Genomic DNA, 14,151 nt, shown 5'->3' on the forward strand with positions numbered 1-14,151 from the left:
TTTTTTTGCTTATCCGAGGCCACCACAAACCTCTTCTCTGCTGTGTACCTCTTACCCATCAGAATACACTCACACAATCAGATGTGATCAGGTTGGTGCGTTTGGCAAAGCCATCACCCTCCTCGATCCCATCTCGTCTTGCAACCTGTCCATATCCCTGTCTGGTTCAAAACATTTCCAGATACGAGCTTTTCCCTCATCTCTTTGGTAAACTATGGGCAGCTCATGCCGTGTTCCTCTCACTATCATCTCCTCTGAGCAATTTCTCTTTCATTAATCCCATTTACATCCTCCGTTGTCACTGTATTTCTCTTAAAGGTTCAGCATCAATTCCCTTGTGACAACGAGCCTCAATCTCAGTCACTCACTGAGGCTCCATAGACCAGTTTTAATTTTTCCATTAAAAGCCATGTTTTCATGAGTGCAAAATTTAATTAATTAATATGAAACAAGAGATCACAGAATGCGCTGGATCTGCTCCCTATCACCAGCATCAGCTGGGGAAAAAGGGAGAGGGGTGACCCGGTGCAACCGAGACAGAATTTGGTCTGTTGTTTCTCTCACGCCCACGCAGCTACTTTTAATTATCTCCCCGGAGCTTAAAAAGAGTAATTTGTGCGGCCACTGTACGTATGCCAAGCTGATCCATTTATTCCAACATAAATCCTTCATGCTTGCTACCTGGGAGAATGTATCTTCCAATCATAAAAATTCATGAACCAAAAAAAAAAACCCCAAACCAGATCTGTCAATTAAATTAATGCATTGGAGAAGAAAAAAAAAGGCAACTGATTCTGCCACAAAATACAACCAATACAAAAGCCTTTTGATAGTCAAAATCAACACCTACGGAGCGCTGGAGGCCACCCAAGACGTTCTGAGTTGGTACCTATGCGTAAGGGCGAGCAGCGTTCACTTTGGCACGCAGAACAATATCAAGTGATCTCAACCACTGTTAATCTATTGATGGGAATCAATGATGCCGCAACAGATTACACACTACCGTCATGCTCACATGCCACCGCCGCACTGCAAACGGAGAGCTGCACCCTCCCATGATCAGGGGCTGCTGGAAATATCGTGCCTTCAGCGGCTGCAGTCCTCTCATTTATTCTTTTTTCTTTTTTTCTTTTTGCCTCCATTCAGGGGGTAAAAGCACTCTGTCCCGTGCGAGCCTGGCCGGTTTGCTCGCTCCCAAATTAGCAGGAGAGGAAAAACTGAATCCTTTGCAGTCCATTAAGTTAATACAACCAATACAAAAGCCTTCTGATAGTCAAAATCAACACCTACGGAGCGCTGGAGGCCACCCAAGACGTTCTGAGTTGGTACCTATGCGTAAGGGCGAGCAGCGTTCACTTTGGCACGCAGAACAATATCAAGTGATCTCAACCACTGTTAATCTATTGATGGGAATCAATGATGCCGCAACAGATTACACACTGCCGTCATGCTCACATGCCACCGCCGCACTGCAAACGGAGAGCTGCACCCTCCCATGATCAGGGGCTGCTGGAAATATCGTGCCTTCTAACGGCAGCGGCTGCAGTCCTCTCATTTATTCTTTTTTTTTTTTTTCTTTTTGCCTCCATTCAGGGGGTAAAAGCACTCTGTCCCGTGCGAGCCTGGCCGGTTTGCTCGCTCCCAAATTAGCAGGAGAGGAAAAACTGAATCCTTTGCAGTCCATTAAGTTTATGGAAGAGTTTATATAGGATGCGATGCCTGTGATGGGAGGGGACTGTGCCGGGCGGGGAGCCAGGAAGCTATGCCGAGTCGTCTGGTTTTTTAAGGATTTGTAATTTTTGATCCTTGGGTAAGGAAGTTGGGAGAATGATGAGGGGGGCAATTTCAAGATAAAAAAATAATTAAAATGACGTCACGGGGAAAGGACAAATCTACTAAAAATATTCAGCATATGTTCATTTTTATTTACAGACCGGTTTTTGAGCCACTCTTATTTTTAATTCAGAATTGGGCAACTCTGGGAAAAAGCTTTAAAAAAACCCCAAAACAAACAACCCCACACTGAATGCAATCACCCTGGGGAAAAAGAAGAGGGATTAGAGCCTAGGAGTACACGGATATGGATTATTTCATACTTTTGCAAATGGAAAAATAAATCATTCTATTACCTTAGAGCAAGATCAATGCAACGAGGCTCCCAAATGCCCAGCGGGTCTGGCACCGATGGTCACGGGAGGGGAGGAGGGTGCAGATACGCGGGGACGTGGTCCCTATGCAGCTCCCTCCTGCAAACCTGGGAGCATCCTTGGGACGGGATGGACCAGCTCTCCAAACCACCCCAGCCCGCAGAATAGCTCAGTGTGCCATGAGAAAGTTTTAAGACCACTTTTAAAAAAAAAAACAAAACCTTTTTTTTTAAATTAAAAAAAATTGGTTTATTTTCCTAATTAAACGCAAAAATCAAACAATGGGTGGTTAGTACGTGGAACAACAAAGCTGCAATTTAGGCGTCTCAAAGGGGAGAGCGCAACAAGTAGCAGCTCCACCCCACCACCCTGTGTCTCAGCACATATTTATTTTCCCTCTTGCTTTGATCTCAGCTCGCTGGGAGGATATAGTCTACAAAACCAGAACAACTGACGGCAGCAAAAAAATGAAGCGGAGATCAGCTGCTCTGTGTAACGTTTCCCCCTCCCAGCCTCCCCCCGAACCCCCCTTCCCTGCCCCCCGAGACCGAGTTAAACAGACAAAACCCAAATTGGGGATCAAAAGGTCTGTTGGGTTCTGGCAGCCAACGCTGCACCGACTACAACAAGATGTTTTACAAAGTAAATGTTGAGCAATAAATAATGAATCAGAGACGGGGCTGGAGTAAATAGATTTATATCCTCAGCACCAATGAGCTCTACAAGACGCGGCATCGGAGAAGGCTAGAGCACTCGATAATTAGCATTTAGGGCCCAAACACAGCAGGAAACCCCAAAATGATTAATCCCTCCATAATCCACTTTAATCCAGTGGGAACCTTTGCCTCTTTCTACTGGCTGGGCCATACAAGAGGTTCCTGCCTGCTCCTTGCCAGGAAACCTCATTTCTTAATTGCAGCAAGGTCTCAAACCTTGGGGTGTCTGCCGACATCCTGAGATGAGGGCTACCTCACCCCAATTTCACTACAGAAATTGCTGAAAAGGGCAAAGACGGGGCTAAAAGCCCCAGCCTGGCATGATGGGCAGGGGAAGCATCAGCTCTCTGCTATTCAGCTGAGCCCCCGCCGTACCCCTGGCACCTTCCGAGGTGTCCAGGGTCTCCAACTTGGGCGAGATGTCTCAGAAGAACAAGTCTTTGCCTGAGAACTTGATGCAGACCAGAAAAATCCCCAAGAAAACCCGCACAAAGTGCTTCCAAACCCAGCACGTGCCAGGACCAGGACGATCGAAGGGGCAAAGAATTGAAATGAAAAGGTGTCAGGACCCCTGGAAAGAAACACCGCTATTTTCTCCCCCAAAAAAGGGCTCTAAGTCTGACACTCAAAGCCAGGCCAGTCCCAGTCCTGTCCAAGTTGAGGTAATGGCTCTTCTCATTCATGAGGCCACTTCTCAAAGCTGCTGCTGGTTGAAAACATGGGGAAAACTTTGGAATGGTGCAACACTGGCTTGGCAGTGCTGATGAGCCCACCCGGGTCCCCGCATCCCCAGGGACCCCCGTTAGACACGCGGCCAAGAGCCAGAGGAAACCCTCAGCGGGAAGGTGACCTGCACTTCACATGTCAAACACCTACGTCGAGGTACGGATGCAAAACACGGCAACACCGATTGCTGCACGGATATACGAGGGACTTTGATTTTTCAGTCTGAACCTTCCTGAATCAAGTATTTGTCATTAGGGAAACCTCTGCGGTATTCCAGCAGTGGGCAGAGGTTTACAAAATCCTCTCTTGCAGAAAGCAAACAAACTGAGTGAGCGGAGAGAGGTGACAGTGGGGGCCAGGCTCTGCAGAGAGCCTGTCATATCTGCTCTTGAAATGTCAATTAGAAAAATCAATGTTGCTATCAATTAAACAGCAGCTGTACAGTTTCTCTTGCTTTTCCTCCCCATTAGCTCCTCAGCCTGGAGCTTACCTTAGCGTGGCCTTCGCTTAAGCAGTGATAAAGCCCTGGCCAGGACATTGTCCCCTGCAGGTGCCAACCTGGAGACGTGCTTCACGTCCTCACCTATGTGGGGTTTAAAAGATGCGAGAGGCGCAGGTGGACCCAGAACATGTCTCAGGCGCCTGCTGTCCTCCAAGCCCTCCAGATTTTATGGCTGCCGTCAGCAGCAGGAGAGGCTGAGGAGCGATCCCTGCAAACCCAACGGACGCTCTCCATAGGGTTTTATTGGAAAAGCAGCATGGCTACACCGCAGGTAAAAGCCTGCTAAGAAACCACAGCCAGCCTCTGCTTGCCACCAGGAAGGAGTTATGTGAGATTAGCACCGAAGGCACAGGGAGCCGCAGAGGAATTACCAACTGTACTGATGCTATGACACATCCTGCACAGCATCCTGGTGAGACTGGTGACTCAGTGGAGAGACAGAAAATAACCTCTCTCTATAGATATCAAATTCTCCTCCCCGTCCCCTTCCGAGAGCAGCTGGTGCTTGGCTGCACCTAGCTCATCCCCTCTTCCAAAATCAAGGGTTTTATCTGAGGGTTTCTTCCTTCCCACACCCATAAACGATCCACAATTCTCCTTTGAATTCAAGGATTTGATTTTGATTTTTAAAGGGTTAACCTGAAGTTCATTATTGCTGAACAACTCCTGTATCTAGACATACTTGCTTCAGAATAAACCATTTGATTCCTATTTATGTCAATCTGTTTTTAAGGTGGGTCCCTGGGAGACAAAGCCGTAATAAATTTGTGTCCTCAAAGGCAGCCTATGGTCAACTTTTCCCTGGGTGGGACCCAACCCAAGCAAGCAGCAACAGCAAGAAGAGATCTGGGGTCCTCTGAGCTCTTCAACCTCAGAAAAACTTCCCAAAGAGAGCTAAGAGCTGCTGGTACCCAAGAGGACAAGTAATCCTGGAGGGAGATAGTCCTGCAGGGGCAAGGGCTTCACTTCTCAGGTGACAGGTGCTTCTCCTACCTCCGTTCATGCCATGTGCATGTTACTGCACCAAGCCCAACCAGCCACCCAGGGTCTACTTTGCCCCAGCTGTGTCCAAACCTAGAACTCAACATAAGACACCAAGCAAAGCGGTGCCAGGAGGTGACGCAAACTGAGTTATCTCACACAGCGAAGACATGTCGATGCCCCTCCTGGAGAGGACCTCACCACTAAACCACCGCAGAGCTCAGGGTTTCATCCTCCGTCCCATCATCCTCGTCCCCTTTGCTCGCTGGGGTCCACGGTGAACCCCCAGGGTGCAACTGTGGAGTTACGAAGCCCAAGAGGGTTTAGTGACAGCAGACACAGACGTCCTCCTCCATCACTTCCAAGTGCAGGCTGGCGGCTTTCCTGCAGCGGGGCTTCCCCGTCCCCCTGCACACACCAAACAGGCACGAGCACCTCATCTCCATCACAGCCTTTCTGGCCAAAAATAAAGCTCCCAAAGCATCGCACACGCCATTACTGACCAATCAATGCTATTGATTAAATTATAAGGGAAACCAGCAGGACAAAGAGGCAGCAGGAACTGCTAATCTCACTTTGAAGCAAGCTATAAAACATTACCACCTTTTTTTTGTTGCTTCTGAGCACACCGATGGCTTCCTCTCTCTTCTGCCGGCCAACACTGCGCAATCGAATTGGGTAACAGCTTGCTGTCGAAAATTAAGGAAAAGAGAATATTTTTCTCCCTCGACTCAGGGAGATGTCCCTTCAGGACGCGAAGGCCGGGGAAAGAGGCAGCGGCCACGAGCGCTGCAGAACAGCCAGTGCACTGGGAAAACATCGCGAGTCTCCTGGGAATCAGGACAGGACAACCAGTGCTTAGAGACATTAAAGGTCAACAGCTGGCCTCAGGGCAAAAGACCACAGTAGGTCAACAGCATGCAAAAAAGCTAAGCGGAAGAGTTAAGCTAAAAAATGATAACAAAAAGAAAAAAAGCTGGTGTCACAAGCAGGCTCCTGCTTTCACAGCAGGAGCTCTTCCAGAGCTGGAATCGCCACCCCTTTCAGCATCGTTCCCGACAGCTCTTGCGAGCCTGCAACAGGGGCGGCAGAAGCTGCTGGCTTAATTATTTGGCTTATTTATCTGCCATCCCTCTAAGGCAGAGGACTGGAAAGCCACCATCTTTCCGAAATCCCTGGGACAACCTCAGGAGCGCATCAGGCACCGGACAACTTCAGGAGTGCAGAGCCACCTCCAGCAGCACATACGCCACAGGACCAGCAGGAGCCTGGCAGGCACCGGGATTTCAAAGGATCCCAGCCAACTATCACAATTTTACGGGAATCACCTTCTTTGAGGCTTTTCTTCTTCAGCGTAACTTCTGAAGTCACGTGTCCGTCTACAAATTGGCTTACTTTCCTCCTTCAAAAAGCTCCACTCCACATAGTCTTATTCGCCCAAAAGCACATGCAGGCCAGGCTAAGCCAGAAAGCCAAAGATGAAAAGGAACATCTTAACATCCTAGTGGCTCGAGGTTGGGAGGTTTTTATGGGGTTAGCTTCTGGGGGGCAGGAGAGGTTGAGGGTTTTTGGGTTTTTTAGGTTATCATTTTGAAGCCAGTTTCACGATTTTGGTCATGAAAGAAATACATGAAACATTTACAACTCTCTTAAAATGGGAAAGCTTTAAATTCAGCGTAATATTTAGTGATTTTACAGTTTCCTTTTCTCTTTCTACTGATTATGAGTAATAAAAGCAGATGGCTCAACCAGCCTTGGTCCCTACCGTGTTCAGTGGCTGGTCCCCACGCCCGGGCATCCTGCTGCAACATCTGGGCTGCACCCAAAGGCCAAACAAACAGCCAAATTCATTAGCTTAGTTGGAGCGAAGGTCTGCATAAAATTAATAGTTCATGAAAATATTTCTATTAACATTTGGGTTTATGGTTTCTCTCATTAAACAACAAACGCTGGTTCTGTAACACACGAGGATGTGCTGCTAATTCAAACACTGGTCGCACAGAAGTTTGTTAAAGGATTTTCTAGTTAGTTTTGTTTGATTACAAAAAGTACAACACAAAAATCAATTTATGAAGTCTATTAACAGGTTTTCCCCCATCAAGGAACAAAAAACTCCACATCCCTCGTCTCACCCGTTCAGCACTATTAAATTTGAAATGAAAGACTGAAGCACCCTCAGCATTTAAATGTTCTCTGTAATACATGCAAAGTCCCTTCTTAATTATATTTTCTGCATTTTGGAGACAGGCTTTGCGTTCCAACTCATTCGTATGTTTTGACAGAAGCTGAAGTGAAAAACTTGTAAAATCTGGATCATGCCCATCAAAATCATCCCTAGTAAAGCCATTGACCCGCAAATTGAATTGGGCTTATCTGCAGGAGGTTCTTTCTTCCAGCATAAGGAACTGAAAATCCCCATTGATTAGGGGCCAGATCACCACGTGCGAGTTGAGATCCCCGTGGAGGATCTCAGCCCTCCTAAGGCTCAGCTGTGGTTTGCTCCGCAAAAGCCCATGATCAGGACCCTGCACGCCCGTTGTCTGTCTGTCCTTCCCAGCCACCCTCTCTGCTTGGCCGCTGCCTCTCATCCTTGCCCAGCGTCATCCCTCAGGATGCTCCTGCCCTTTATCGGGACATGGCGGTTTGCCTTTCAGCTTTTCCCAGCTGTACCCACCAGCCCTTCGGGCCACCACTCTCAGCTCTAAGTGTCACTCGTTTTCTCCTGTTCTCGCTTTTACCTCCCAGAGCCAGACTTCTCCCTCTCCAACAAGTCTCATCTCCTTCAGGAGAGCTCTGAGCTCTCAATTACCTTCCCCAAGTGCCACGTCCAGATGTCACCTCTGCAGCAACAAGATTTCGCAGAGGAGGTGGAGATGACACGGCACTGCCCACCTGGAGTGGACTTGTCAGTGCGATCAATAAAGCTTTGGAGACACATACAGCTTTTTGTCAGAGTATCTCCAAGTTCTTTTAGACTCTTATAGATGGTCTAAAGTCCAGAAGAGTTAGTAAGTGATTTCTCCAAGACCATATGGCAAGTCTGTGCAAAGGCAGGACTCAAAATTCAAGTCTTTTGATACCCACCAGTCCATTATTTCCAGCACTGAGTCTTGGGAGATTTTTTGTAATCCACCTCCTTTTATCCTCCTCCAGTTGTTGAAGGTCAAAGTAAACTGTTACCAGCTCAGGGCTTAATTTCAAATTTGATTTTTTTTTTTTTTTAAGAGAAAAAAAGCTCTACTGTAAAACAAGGTTGATGGAAATTTTAAAACCCAAAGTAGATGCAAAGAAAAGAAACCATACAGTCCCATTTTGAGATGTCTGAATTGAAAATCTGATTATCTTCTGCTTTTCCCCATGCAAATGACTCAGAAGCACCAAGCCCAAGCCGCAGCCTACTCCAGCATTGCCAACTCCGTATCTTTGCTTTAAACATTTCTACCCATTTTCCTCTCACACCTCCACCAGCAATAAAAGCAAATACGAATTTCAGTTGAATTTTGAGTCAACGGTGTTTTGTTAAACTCAACCCTATCGTTATCATTATCGAAGAAGACACAGCGATCGTAATTACTTCAAATTAGGAAAGAAAGGAGTGAAACATCCACCAGTTCCATCGAGCGTTTCTATAAGGCCTGATGCAAAGCAGTACAATCCAGGCGGAGAGGCAATACATCATCTGTCAGGAGACCATTTGGGCTTCCCAAATACTTCACAAAAAAGGAAATGCGATCAGAACCCGTTCCCGATTCCCAATCTTATGTAAAAGCAACAAAAATCAAACATCTGGGCCGGTTGCGCGCTGGGATTTGTGTGACATTGTGTAACGTGGGAACAGCACCAAAACTAATCAACAAAATTATCTCCCTGTAAATCACTGCAGTCCAGCTACAATTCTTTTATGTATTCTGTAGCTTTTTTCCATTTTTCTCGGCTATCTAGGTTGAATAAGAAACATCTTTGTAATCCAAAGCCACAGTTACACCAGGGGACAGAAAACCCCCACACCAGTAGAGACCAACCTGAATCTCCCCACACCACACCCTTCCATTTTTATATGTAAATAATACACTTGGAACATCTCCTTCCAAAATCGTGTGTGCACGCAATTCACATTTAAAAAAAAAAAAAACCAAACCCAAAACATTAGCATTGACACCGCACCCCATGAATACTAATGGGGCATCTCCCACCGTCTGCAGCAAGCGAGGAATTTTTCTGACGCCGCTCCTTTCGCAGGCTCAGCGGGGAAAGGGTGACAGCCCGAGCAGGAGCTCCCCGGGGAGAGCCGGGACCTGACCTTGAGGGGCTGCAGTCCGCCATCCTAAAGTCAAGAGGAATTTGGGAGGTATAAATGTCCTGGCACTGCACTAGTCACTAACACACTTCATCTTCTCACGACTGCAAAGTGAAATCCCCGTAACTGTGAATTAAATACAGGGGTTTTTTTTCTATATAAAGGTGTTTCCTCCACGCGCCTTGCGCTGAATCCCTGCGTAACTCACCCTGGCTATCCTCAGCCTCTGAACCCGTGGACCAGAGAGATCATTCTTCCTCTGCTGGCTTAAAACAATCCGTCAACCTGTCGTCTGCAAAACACTCGGAGCTTCACCCCAGCGACGGCTGCATCCCATGAGCAGACTGATGGATAACCCTCTTCTGCGAAACACGTAGGAAATCTGTGGCATTGATCCAAGGGTTGCCCTAGTACGGACCGAACGCAGCTTTCCAGGGTTTCACCCGGTTTAGGATGGCTGAACTGAAGACTTTAGATTTTTTTGGTATTTTACCGGGGCTCCTTTCCCCAGCCCCAGCGACCGACCTGCTCCCACGGCACGTGGATGGACCTGCCACAAATAACTCTTCCACGGGGCTTGAGCAAAGGCTGCAGGTGGTGTCTAGTGGCTGCGAGACAACTAGTTGGGCTTAATCAGCCTTGGTCAGGAAAGCAAAGCTTTGCGTGCATGACTTCTTTCGGGCTTATTTGCTTCTTAAGTAATTAAAAATAAATCCCAATCTGAAATTCAGAGTATTACAGTGGGGAGGGAAGGACAGGAGAGAGAAAAGAGGTTTTGCAGGAAACCGGCCTGAATCAAACAGACTTTCTGAGCCACCCTCATTTTGCCACGGGAGTTTTGCTGCCGCGGCCGCTCATGAATCTCACGCCGTGTCCCGTGTCCCAAAACTAAATCGGGCAGACAGCTCAAGGACTTGCACAGCTGAGATCTGCAGGAAAGAAGAGGCGTTTGGGGGATGAGGGGAGACACGCCGCTTGTTTGCTTCTGCTCCGATTTCGCAGCGTTCCCTGTCCTTCCCGCTTCTCTGCTCATCTGCTTTCTGTAGAGGACGGGCACGAATGCAGAGGGACTCTGCAAGAAGAGCTCCACAAACTACATTAGCTTTAAAAAAAAAAAAAAAAAAATCTGCCTTTCAATCAAGATAGCCTGAATACCTAAATAATAAAATCTCCTTTCAAGACGATGTGATCAAAAGTGACATAAGAGAAATAAAGGGGGGAGGAAAAATAAAGATTTTTTAAAAAGAGAGAGAAATGGGTTGTCCTGGCAACTGGCATACCTTTCCAGCACTCCCAAGATTACTGGATGCAATAAATGTTTTCTAATTAAATTCATAAAAGGTGGCACTTATCAGAGGGTGACCACTTAACATTTTGTTGTAGAAATGGTTATTTTCTTGCAACTGAAGGACTTAATAATGGCCTGGCTTTGATCTAAATGCAATACTTACATCCTCTTTTAATTGAACAGAGGACTTTTTTTTTTTTTTTTTAAACTTTAAACAATAATAGTAGAAATTGTGAATAAAGCCTAAATCAGTCCCTCAGATTAAGAAGAACCGGCTGGGGAAAGCCTCCCACATTCAAGCAATGATATAATTCCACTGTAATTACCCCGGATTTATAACACTCCGGGTGAGATGAAATCACACCCACTACATTGAAATCTGAATCTCACTGAAAACATCAGCATTTCTACCAAGCTTGGCATGAAGTCCCCAGCCTGTCAACGAGCCAACTGGCAACCTGCAGTCCTGCCCATCAGCCTCTCATCCAAGGTCAAGGATGGCAGAATTGGAATGACAGCCTTGGAGAAAGGCTGCCAGATTTAATAAATCTTCCTCAAAGCCGACCTTTCTTCTCCGGGCTTGGAAGCCAGCAACGAACTAGTGGGAGCTGCAAACACAAGGGGAATGGCAACATCGTGTTGGCTGGCGTGGTTCTCCGTGCAAATTTTGGAGTCCCAGAAAAAAGGAAGAACAAGCAGCATCAGTCAGGGTTATCAAACTACTAAGAAGTAGAAGTCCTACTGCAGATGGGCTAGCATGCTCCGGTCTGCACAGGCATTCCAAGATGGTTCAACCTGCAGCGTGGATGTGTGCTATGAAAAGGCAGCCGCTTGAGAGAGAGAGAGAATGGCTTCAGCACATGTCTTAGTCTTTGAACTCCAGGACCTCTTGAGATAAACAGTCTAAATTAAGCAGCAAAACATTCCAGGCTCCCTAGCAAAGCCATCCGTTTCAGAGAAGCCCTTGGAAAGCAAGGCGTCTACCGGAGATGGCCACAGGACATCAAAACATTTTACGGTGACTCCAAGTGGCCTTCCACAGATTTAAACACAAAATGACCGGTTTACTCTAAAACTCAACTTTCTTTGGAAAAGCAGACAGCTCTTTTGGGTGCTTCTCATCTAAATAGATTTATTTAGATCCCTGCACATACTGAACTGGAAAGCACTGAAGAGCACAGGCTAGAAGGCAGGCATTTGATGAAATATTTGTCATTCAAAACCAATGAAAAAACAACAAGAAGAAGGGAAGTGTATTTTTAAAAAGGCCTCTTTGCAACATGCAGTTCTGAGGAATGCTGGGAACAACAAAAACCTATCTGTGAGGCGTAACAGGTAACGGGAGTGGATAGGGAGGCAGGAGGAGACCTCACCAGCCGTGACCAGCCCCTTCTCGTTACGGCTATACTGCTGCCGTTTTCTATGGCAGTGCGTGGAAGGATCAGCAGCAAACACCCAGGAGCGGTGGGGAGGACATCACCCGCGTGGTCCTCGCCACAGCCAGGAGATCCTGCGAAGGGAGGGAGTGGGGAGATCACCTCTCTTCCACCCGTTGTGTTTGGTAGGAACATCAGAGCAGATGAGAGGACTCCAGCAACAGCCCAACAGCTGCCTAATGATGAGAAGAGATTTTTTTTAATGCTGGAGGAACTCTGTGCAGAGCCGTAGTTGCCAGGAGAGATGAGTGCGTGGGATGGAGAGAACTTCCTGGTGCACACCAGGTCAGGAGGCAATGAACAGCCTCCAGGAGAAACAAAGCTGAAGCATTTTTGCCTACAGATCCTCCTCTGAGGTGCCACGGATGCAAATAACCTTTTTCAGACTGCAGACTAAAGCATTCAAGAGAGATAATCACACCTGGTAGCACTGGTGTGCAGCTGAATTCAGACAGGCTGCTGCACAGCTGTCAGGTCCCACTCCCTTTGTGGAACATGGGAAGAGCACGTAGCGATGGTCAGTCTGGCCACGAAGTCCTCCTCCAAGCTCCATAAACCTGTTCTCCCCCAGGGGCTCTCAGAGCTGACGCTCTTCTGAAATAGCCGGTGGAGAAAGAGGCTTTTTTACACAGAGGTACATCAAAGAAGACTATGGGCTTTCCACTGTGGCCTTTTTCTCCTCCACCCTAAAACTGATGACCTGAACTGGAAAGATTTCAATTCCTAGGGACATCAGCGGGACACCGACCTCCTTCTGCATCTTTCCTTCTTGGAGGCAGATTTTCCAAAGCTCTGAGCACCACCGGGGTTGCAGGGGACAAGGGTGACAGCCACCCAGCACCTGGAGACAGACATGGCCCATGCGGTCCCGTGGTGGCTTGTGTACCACGATACAAGGAAAGTAAGTGAGCACTGCTTGCAACGCGTTGTATTTGCACCACCCATTTGCTGAGCTGAAATAAGACCATAAACAGCACTGAGATGGAGCACGTCTTTCCCATGAGGTATTTTTGTCCGTGTGTCTGTCCGTCCTCTAACCATATGTCATTGCATGCAACTGTGGTACAACAACTCTTAATGTAACTGCTGGGAATCTGGACAGACGAACAAAGACTGACTCGCTCTGTCAAATGCCACTCCACCTGCCAATCACTTGGTGGGTTGCATTTACTTAATTTTCCTTTCCTTGCACCATGGCAATTTCATGCTGCCAAGAGCCCACCTTCTCTTTCAGAAAAACAGTATCAACAGCAACATCCTGTATTACAACACATTCCATTTATTTATGATCTCTCAAAGACCCAATTAGCTTCAGTTTACTCATCTGTGAGATGGGTACAGGATCTCATATCTACTTCAGAGCTACCATCAATCATTAGATAAATTATTCATCATTTTACAAGGTATCATTAGCCATGCTCTTTCATACCTGGGAATACACACACATACGGAAAGCTTTAGATGATCACCATGAATGCTCGACAGCTTTCAATCCCAGCAATAGCGATCCTGGGAGAAATGCCCTCCGCTATCCTGATTTTATTAAGGAGCCAAAGTCTGATCATGGAATAAGGATTTGGGATTTCTCAGCACTACTAGTCCTGTTCTTGCTCTCCTGTAGTACTCTAGCCCTCTTGTGCCTCAGTTCTTCCACCTCAATTCCTGAGGTTTGATTTATTCACACCTACAAAGTGCTACAAAAAAAAAAAAAATATATACCTGTATGAAAGGTGCAATGAGAGGGAAAAATATCATCATGCCCAAAGCCCATGATGAGAGGTGACTTGGCTTTAACAGATTAGTCAATACTGCCTGGTGAAAAATAGACTTTCTGATGGATTTCAGTGTCTGCTCTGCCTTGAATAGCAAAAGCACTGAAGTGCTTACGCAGACTGCTGCCCTCTTCATTGACAATTTACAACCAGGGCTCGTGGCTGGAAGATAGCTGGCATGAGTAGATAAACTGCCAGGCCCCTAAGATACTAATCATCTATTATACTCTTTTCCATTGCTTGCCAATGAGACATTCCTGATACAGAGGAGATTTTTGCCCTGTTG

This window comes from Aptenodytes forsteri, unplaced genomic scaffold (genome assembly GCF_000699145.1).
Source record: "Aptenodytes forsteri isolate BGI_AS27 unplaced genomic scaffold, ASM69914v1 Scaffold55, whole genome shotgun sequence".
Lineage (NCBI taxonomy): Eukaryota > Metazoa > Chordata > Aves > Sphenisciformes > Spheniscidae > Aptenodytes > Aptenodytes forsteri.